The sequence below is a fragment of the Mastomys coucha genome, unplaced genomic scaffold (assembly GCF_008632895.1).
Source record: "Mastomys coucha isolate ucsf_1 unplaced genomic scaffold, UCSF_Mcou_1 pScaffold1, whole genome shotgun sequence".
Lineage (NCBI taxonomy): Eukaryota > Metazoa > Chordata > Mammalia > Rodentia > Muridae > Mastomys > Mastomys coucha.
Window position 1 is genome coordinate 54,795,959 of NW_022196891.1, and position 9,444 is coordinate 54,805,402.

Below are 9,444 nucleotides of genomic sequence, written 5' to 3' on the forward strand. Positions count from 1 at the left end.
TGTCCTCAAGCACCTTCACTTAGTAAAACAACACCTTCCTAGCATCCTGTTGACTCCCTGAACCTTTCTCCCTTGTTTTAGAAGGCAGGCGACTTTTTCAGTGGCCTCTGAATCCCAAAGTCTGTACCACTGAATTAACTTGTGTCTTTATCTTTCTGAAAAATATCTCTGAAATCACAGGTTGGCCCAAATTGAGTCACTGGACTGCTTAAATGGATTCACCCGGTTCAGTAAATAAGATAAGTCCAAGGCTAGCAAGGGCTTGTCAGTGTTGTTTATGGACAGCAGGGATCCAGGCTGGGTCATAAGCTTGTAGTAGTGCCTAGAACGTTCTGAAATTCAGGTCAGTCACAGTACCAGAGAAGCTCAGAGGCCCAATTTGCCACTATCTAATAGTGTGTTCTGCTCTGCTGAGCATGTAGTTACAGTCTGTCTTTAGGTAGACCACATATGTGCTCTGACTGTGTATTCTAGAGTGCTTTCCCAATCTGTGAGAGCCCAGGTCGGTGTGAAATCTGGAAGGAAACAACCCTTCCCCATCCCTACATCCCCACAAGGCTCTGCATAGAAGGACTCCTCTTCTCTACTTCCTGCAGCTCTTGCTGTCACTGTGGTGTGGACTAGCTTTCGGCTCTTGCTTTGTCTTCTGTTCCCTGTTTGTCAGTCACAATCTTATCTCGAATTAAGAACCAGAGCGCTCCAGCTGAACTCTGTTACTAATCCATAAATTGCTAGTCTTTTGCACAGGGCATTGGTCTATTCTGGCTCTACATATGTGTGGAAGAATTTCAGATTCCATGTATCCATCTACCCTGTTTTCAGCGTTGGCTCTGTAACTACTGCTGCATCTTGCTGCACCTGGATCCCTGTTGCCTAGGAGAGAATAAACAGTATTGACCTGCATTGGTGAGAGAGACTCACACGCATTAACTGTCTAATGATACTAACAACGCTCTTTGAGAATATAAATGTGAAACATTATCATTACAGTTAATACCAGTCTTTGCTTTAATGTTATTTTTCTTCCTCCGAGAAGAGAGGCAGAAAGATTATTTAAAGAGGTAGTGAATAGAGGGCTATGGTTTATTCTTAATTCATGACTGGCTTTGATCAGACCGGAGTAAGCATCGGGGATGTGGTCTTAAAGTCCTGAAGGTAATTATTTTGACTCGAGGGCATGAAGTTTTCTCTTTCTCTTCTTCCCATTGGAGGGAAGAAAGAAAGAAAGTTAATGCTCTTGAAAAAAAAAAAGAAAGAAAGAAAAACCAGGATGATTTCTGTATGTCAGGGCTGAAAATAGTATTTCCTAAAATGGCTGTTACAAAGATGGAGCAGAGCGTAGCACCCCTGCCTTGTCTTCTGGTGCTATGCTGTGGGAGAAACCAAGTCGGCTGGGGCCTGCAAGGACTTTTAAAATGATTTGATAATTTCATACATGCATGTCCTGATTTAAAAAAAAACATCCCTGCCCCTACTTTGCTTGTTGGAACCTTAAGCTTAAAGGAATGAGGGAAGTGCAGGGCCCTCTTCAGCTGTGTGTGTGAGACATTGTAGCTGTATTAGTTTCCATTCACTGAGGGAGCAAGTGACCATAAACTTTGTAACTTCAAAGCACGCATTTGTTATCTCACAGTTCCAATCCTGTGGAGCTGAAATCAAGGTATCGGTGGGGGAGGGTCTTGCTAGAGGCCTCAGGAGAGTTTGCTCCCTGCCTTATTCAGCAGCACTGGGCTTTTGGACTGTAGCTCCAGTCCTTGCTTTCTGACCCTGTTGTCTTTTCTTTATCAAATCTCCCATGTGCATTCTAGGCAAGCTTTCTAACAATTACATCCAGGCCCACTATCATTAATTTAGAAATTTCTGTAGATTTATGTTTGCCATCTAAGATCACATTTGTAAGTTCCAGGAATTAAGAGTTGTACATCTCAGGATTAGAAAAAATATTATTCTATGAATGTATGTATGTATGTATGTACGCATGTATGTATGTATGTATGTATGTATGTATGTATCTATGTATGTATGTATGTATGTATGTATCTATCTGTCTGTCTGTCTGTCTATCTATCTATCTATCTATCTATCTATCTATCTATCTATCTATCTAACTATCTGAGACAGAGTCTCACTGCTTAGCCCTGGCTGGCCTGAATTGTCTATGTAGACCAGGTTGGCCTTTAGTTCACAGAGATCTACCTGTTTCTACCTCCTGAATTAAAGGTGTGGGCTACCATGGCAAGTTTATTACCTTTAATTATTTGTATATGTGTGTGTCTGTCCACAGAGGCAGGAGACACCAGATCTCTGTGGTCCTTTGGAGTATGAGTTATAGGAGATTGTGAACTACCCGATGTGGACATCAGGGGCTGAACTCCGTCTTGTGGAAGAGCAGTATATGCTCTTTTATCTAGCCACACCTTTCAGAACTTTTACTCAGCTTCTCACAATAGCCAAGAGCACCATTTCCCCCTTTCTCTTGAAAAAATCAAAATAAAACAAAAACACAAACCCAAGCAAAACAATTTTGTTTAGGTACCCAAGGCTCTGGTTCTATTCCTCTCACAAGGCACTGACTAGAAATGGGCATAGGATCCAGCTCTGCCAGTGGTACATAAGAAGAAATCTGTTCTATGATCTTTGGGAAGGTAGCCTTACAAGTGAATTGGAAAGCTGGAAAAGAAGCTTGGCCCTTGATGTCATTGTTGGATTATTGAACTAATCATCCCTAGAGCCTTTGTGTCTGGGTTTGCTATGAAGACAGAGCTCCATTAAAGCTCTCATCCTTTTAATTTGGGGCCTCTGTGACTGGAAGACATCACCTGTCACTCTAAGCTTATGTATGTTTCTTGTAACACAAGAGTGCATTTATCTATGATCTGTCCTTGCTCTGGACTCTACCAGTGTTGTCTTAGACCATTATAATAAGCACCTCTTTGATGGTCTTTGGTGGGGAGTGCTAACTCAAGAAATTCACCTACTTAATCTAGATATTGAATGATGATGATGGTGATGTTGATGATGATGATGATGATGATGATGATGATAATAATAATAATAATAATAATAATAATAATAATAATAAAGCAGAGTGTGTACTTCATTCTTGCTACCTCTCTGGCTATCAGGAGTCATCTGTGAGTCAAACAGATTGTCTTTACTGTCATGGAACAGCAGTCTGGTAGAAGGAAGTGGTTATATGATCAAGCAAAGAAATAAGGCATAATAAATCAGAAAATAAAATGATAGGAAGCATGGGGTTGCTGTTCCTAACAAGGATGCCAGACATAGAGTTGGTGACCAGGAGGTGAGTACAGACCTGAGAAGAGCTACAGGCAAGCCATGAGGGCACATGGAGAGAAACAGGCCAAGAAAACCACAAGTGTAGTTTCTGGAGGTCGAATGTTCTTGGTGTGCGAGGGGCAGCAAAGAGGCCAGCATGCTGATGCTGATGCAGAGGGAGCAGGCGGCAGAGGAGAGCCCAGAGCTCAGGTCAAGGGAAGGAGTCTGGCTTTCATTCCTAGTGAGAGGGAAACTATTTAGAGGCTTTCCGTAGAAGACTGTCCCAGCTTACAATTTTCAAGGTCACTCTGACTCCTGGGTTGGACTGTACTTGGAGATAAGGGTCTCTCAATAATCCAGCAGGTAAAAAGATCATCTAGCATGTGAGGTTGCCGTGGAAATGGTGGTGCCAAGTGGCTGACTTCTGGATGTGTTTTTATATTACAGCTATTAGAATTTGCTCATGATGGTGAGACTCGAGAGAAGGAAGGACGTCAAACTTGATTGACAGGTGACCGGCAGCAGAAGGTGAGTAAGGCAGAAGTGAGAATAATCAAGATATGTCAATTTGGCTTGGACGTATCAGGCTGCAGGTGTGTGTGTATGTGTGTGTGTGTGTGTGTGTGTGTGTGTGTGTGTATGACAAGTCGAGATATGGCAAACCCATATGGTCGGGTTTCCTAGTCCAGGATTCAAGGGAAGATAAGGAAGAGCCTTCAGAAGCAAATGCTTGTAACCGGAATGCTCACTTATCTGTTAAGGGACAAGGCTAAGCCATTTAATACACGAGAGGTGTCCTAGGGGCTGCTTTCTGCCTCACCTCTGCCTAGGCCTCTCCCATGCTCACACGTTAATCCTATCACCTCTGCTTGTGGTGTTCCTTTGCCTTCCTGTGCTCTTAGGGTTCTGCCCCTCCTCCAAGGCATGCCAACCATTTTCTGATTAGAAAACAATTATTTTAGTATAGGAAACAATGGTCTTCATTCCATTTTCCTATGTACATATGCACACATTCTTCTCCCTCCCTCCACCTTTTCTGGTTTCTTTGAGTTGAAAGCTATCACGAGGTCTCTGGGTCTTCAGAGCACAGTCTGCCTTCTACCTGACTACTGTGTATGTCTCTCTCTCTCCTAGGTTGCAAAAATAGGGCCATATTTCATTGGTCCTCATATCCCTAAGATGGACATAGATATGACCAGGGTGCTATAAGTTAGATGCCCCTCCTCAGCTACAGTTCACACTCCTTGTTTGGATGCAGAAATACATGAGGGCAAGACCAAACATGAGCACACTCCTTCTTACCACAGGGTGCTGGACACCCCCTCCCCATGTACCCCATAGTCTAAGTAAATTAGTTTCACTATACATAAGCCACAGCATCTTCGTGTTCCAAATGACTAGACTGAAATCCATCTTCTTTGGTTATGAAAGTTAGAGGGCAATGGAACCAAACCGTGAGTCAGTCTAGGGGACCCTCAGAGATAGATGGGTCATGTCCTACTTCTTAGACTGTGAATACAGGGCTTAGCAGGAAGCCAAAGGCTTAATTTACTATGCTAGCCAGATGCAAGGGACACAATCTGGAAATGAAATCAGGCAGGGTAATCAAGCAGGAAGAGAGCTGCTCAAGGGGGCATGGGTAGTTAGCTACTCTTTCACTGTACTGAACACCCTCCTCAGCTCTGCGGCTGAGGGGTTTCTCAGCCTTCGTTCCATTAGGAACCAGGTAAAATACAATAGAGTTCTGATTCCCGCCTCCACACTGCATTTTGCTCTGTCCCCTCCCCGCTCTCCTGGTTTTCACTTAGCATGTGCTGAATACACCTCTCATTTGTTTGTGTGAATAGTATAAATCCTTAGGAACCCACATAGCTGGAACCCCAATGTGAAGACTGAGGGGTTGTTCTGCATCAGTGGCAGCAATAGAGTAAGAAAAATAAAGAGGCAGGGGATTTCTGAGTTCGAGGCCAGCCTGGTCTACAGAGTGAGTTCCAGGACAGCCAGGGCTATACAGAGAAACCTTGTCTCGAAAAACTGGAAAAAAAAAAATCCAGGATTTGTGTATAAGCTTGAGGGCTCTACAGTTATGTCATCTTGGGTGAATTAATTTCCTGGGGTCTCAGTTTCTTCATCTGTAGTATAGAAGTGATTCTATTACTTTACCTTAAATAATTTTCCTTTTGTCTTGATTAAATGAGTCAGCCTTGCAAATGCCCCAAATAGTATTGGGTGAATAAGATGGTTTTGGGTAAATTCTAGCTACTTGGCAAAAGTGAGAGGACGACAGAATGACAGAGAGAAGCTGTGCCTGAGGACATCTCTAGGACTCCCGTAGCCAAGAAAGTTTGAAATTCCCAAAGGAAGAAATATATAGCTTTAATAATAGTCTTAGCTTCTTTCATCTGAATATTTCTTCCCGCTTTGTAGTCTGTTCCTTGGCAGTGTAGATGACCCTTGGCATTGAGGAAGGGAAGTCTTACTGGAGCTGGTCGTGGGGCTTGTTACTTAGGCAGCTGCTTTTTGGCATGATCCCCAAAAGAAATATTGGAGCTGGCTTCATCCTCCAGGCTCAGAAGTCACCTGGCTAGTGTGAACTTGCACGGTTCTGGGAGGCACAGCTGGAATTTCTGGCTCGTGTCATGCTAGGCAGGTGGCTTGGGAACCAAAGGGCAAAAAAGTTGGCAATGATGGCTGTTGGAAGGTTACCAGGCCTGAGAGCGTTCTCATCAGTTATAAGTGTGCGGTCTTTCCAGGTGAGGTAGAAAGTTCCTCCTAGGTTCCTTGGAGGCAGGAATTTCTTCCTAACTCAACTGGTACTCCTTGCTTACACTTTCTGTTTAGCTTTGGCAGCCAAGGGTCACCCTTTCAGAGACCAGTTGTCATGCTGAACTGAAAGTGCTAGATACCTTTCTGATGGTGTCTTTTAAACTTTTTTAAAGGGATGTTTTCAGCCATGTTCCTCCCCGCACTCCCCCTTCCCCCCGTCAATTCCTATGAGGAACATCTCCGAGAAAATGGAAGCCATTCTATCCCAACAGAGAAGGGAAGTCATTCCATCCCAACAAGCTTTTGCCTCAGGCTGAGGGACTCTTCGGCAAACAAAGATTTTTGGTTTAACACCTGATTAATTCAACGTCTTCTCCCATATTCCAGTGTCAACAAGCCCTATCTCTTTCTGAATTCCGAGAGGGAGATTTGCTCTTGGAATTAGAAGAAATATCTATGCCTAAAGCCTTCTCTCCGTTGAACCCTATTTGGTTGGATCAGCTATAATCTTCTATTTCCCACGATGGATTTTGCATAAGAATATTCATTCAACAAATATTTACTAAGTGTGTATTGTAGATGAGGCTTAGTGCTAGGTATTGGAGGGGGATTTGACAGTATATCTCTAGGCTGTATGAGCTCATAAACTACCATAACAAAGAGACCTGATTTCTGAAAGAGAGCTCAGTAGCAACATCTAACAAGACCTTGTGGTGCCACAGAATCGATAAAGCCTGAAGGTTTTGAGAGGTAGGAGACCTTATTTGGAATTGGATGGGGGTGACAATTGAGAGCCTCTGGGAAGAAGCGGGAATTTACACTGGTGCTTGAGGGGTAAGTCTTCTTGCAGCTTCTTGGGTACATTATTATTATTATTATTTTTGAAACTCCACACAAGCTGCTTTGGGTGTTGTCTAAATAATACTCAGATGCCTGTGCGTGGCCTTCCAGAGTGGAATCCAGTGTGTTGGTCTTTATTTGCATGATGAAATCTTTGCCTGGCTCTCTCTGGGGCAGATCTCTCAATTGGCATCTTTTGCTGAGGTATCCTAGGGTTGAAGAGGATCAACATTCTGGGAAGGTTATCAGGATGCTTGGCTTCTTGTTCCTTTGTCATTATGAGGCCATTATGACCTTGGTCAAGTCCTTCTGCATGTCAGTTTCTTCTTTGTAAGATGGGCAGGTTTGTTAGAAACGATCCAAGACACCCCTCCACCAATACTGCCCCCAATATCTCGGAGCTGCCTAACACAAGCATGAACTTGGCATGCTCTTGGGGATGGGCACATTGGACCAGCTTTCCTGGGGCTTTTGTGCTCCTTGGGTTTGTGTTGTAGACACCTATCTGGAAGTGAGGGTTCTGGGGGATGTGAATGGGTTCTGGCCCAGCTCCTGCTGGATCCTTCACCCTGGCAGATCCAATGTCTTCTATTCACCTCTCTCAGCTTTCAGAGGCTCCCTACTTCACTAAGCCTTTCCTCTTCAATTTCAGGAGGGAGAATGTGTGCGAGATGCTGAAGCCTGGGGCTTATTTCCAGAGCCTGTTGAATGAGGCACAGAATGGCAACTCTTTGCTTAGAGTGCAGATTCTCAATGCGAACAGAAATCAGTTTTGGGTTATTTGTTCACCAAGCATCCCTCTCCCTTTCCCTCTCCCTCTCCCTCTCCCTCTCCCCCTCTCCCTCTCCCTCCCTCTCCCTCTCCCTCTCCCTCTCCCTCTCCCTCTCTTCCTCTCCCCCTCCCTCTCTCTCAAGGGTATGTATTATATATCATATGCATTATATATTATACGGGGCACTAAACTTTCACAGTTTTTACAGAAGAACAGGTCTAAGGGACAGCTTGGCAGAGCCACAGTAGAGGACATGCAGAAAGCATTGCTCTAGGGACACACGACTTTTGCTGTTTGTCACCATGCTGTCTTTCCCATCTGTACTTGGAAGGACCTGATTCTCATGCTATAGAATGCACATGGTCTCATTCCTCCCCCAGTGTGTCATTCAAAGCTTGCATCCCACAACAAAACCAATGCCAGGGCTCATCACCTATGGCATCCTTTAGGATGGTCTTCATGGCTGCCCACAGGGCTTGGTGCCACCTGTGGTGAGGGGACTGCTGACATGGGATAGGCCCAGATTCTAGTTCCAGCTCTTCCATCCACTGCATGCTTTCAGGTAAGCTACTTAAGGTCTTTGTGCCCTGATGGCAGAACAGAGAGTGACACCTACTTTGTGATGTAACCATTAACAGCACCACAGATATATTGTACATAGGACATAGAAAATGTGCAGTCAGTGCAAGTTACTTTGTTTTGATGTGAAGGTTCACTTCTCCTTTCTCTACCACCCTCCTCTTTCCTCAGGCATGGGGAGAAGTGCCCTAATTGTCTCCAATATTCCTTGTGAGTTCCAGACACATCTGCAATTAACACCAGCCAGAACTTGAACAGCGCTGCCAAATCTTAAACTCCTTCTGCTGCCACACGGGCCACGTGAAGGGACACTGAGTACACTGGGTGATGCTTATTACCATATCTGATCTGAAGCCAGAGTTTGCTTCCTTTTGTTTAATAATTTATGTCTTCTCCAAGAACGCTGAGCTAGAGTTTAAAATTACAGAAAGGGGTGATTGATGTAAATGCCAACAAAGCTAACCTGCAGTAAAATCACCCCAACTTCCTCTGCGGGCTGCCACTCGGTTACACCCACAGACACAGAGGTGAGGAGGCATGAGGGAGTGTGTGCTGGAGAGCTGAGTCTCCTTTCTGAGAGGTCAGGGCTCTGTCAAGCTCTGTGGGGGTCCCTAGCTCCTGCTGGGTGAGAAGCAGAGTTGGATTCACAGAAATGAGCCCAGGAGAGTCCCTGTGCTGGTCCTCAGCGGATGCTACTGGACATTAGTTTCCTTTTCTTCTTTCATCAAGCATTTATTGCATAGCTACTATGTGCCAGGTTCTCCACTGGGCACTGTGTATAGTCAGAAGGCTGGAGATCGCCGAAGTCACACTATTCTCAGCACGGTGTGGAAAAATACATTAGTAATCAATTATAACTTTCTTCCCCTCCACTACCCATTCTTCCCGTGTAGTAACAGGGCAACAGCCCCTTCCAGCATCCTCTGTCCATTGTAGGACTTTGGAAAGTTGGGAGGGTGAGGGAACAAGATTGGAGTAACAGGCTAGTACCAGGCTAGTAGGCTCCCTGCACACTGCAAATACAGTGCAGACGCAATAGCTGCTTCCAGCGCGACAGGAGCAGGGCAAGGTACTCACTTACATTGTCTTGCTGGTGTATGGAAGAGGGAAAGAGGCTAGTGTGTAGAAACGGATCTTGGGTGTCCTCTTTGAGCAGGTGGAAGCCCAGTCTCACCCTGTGTATACATCCAAGATAAGTAAGGACTGTT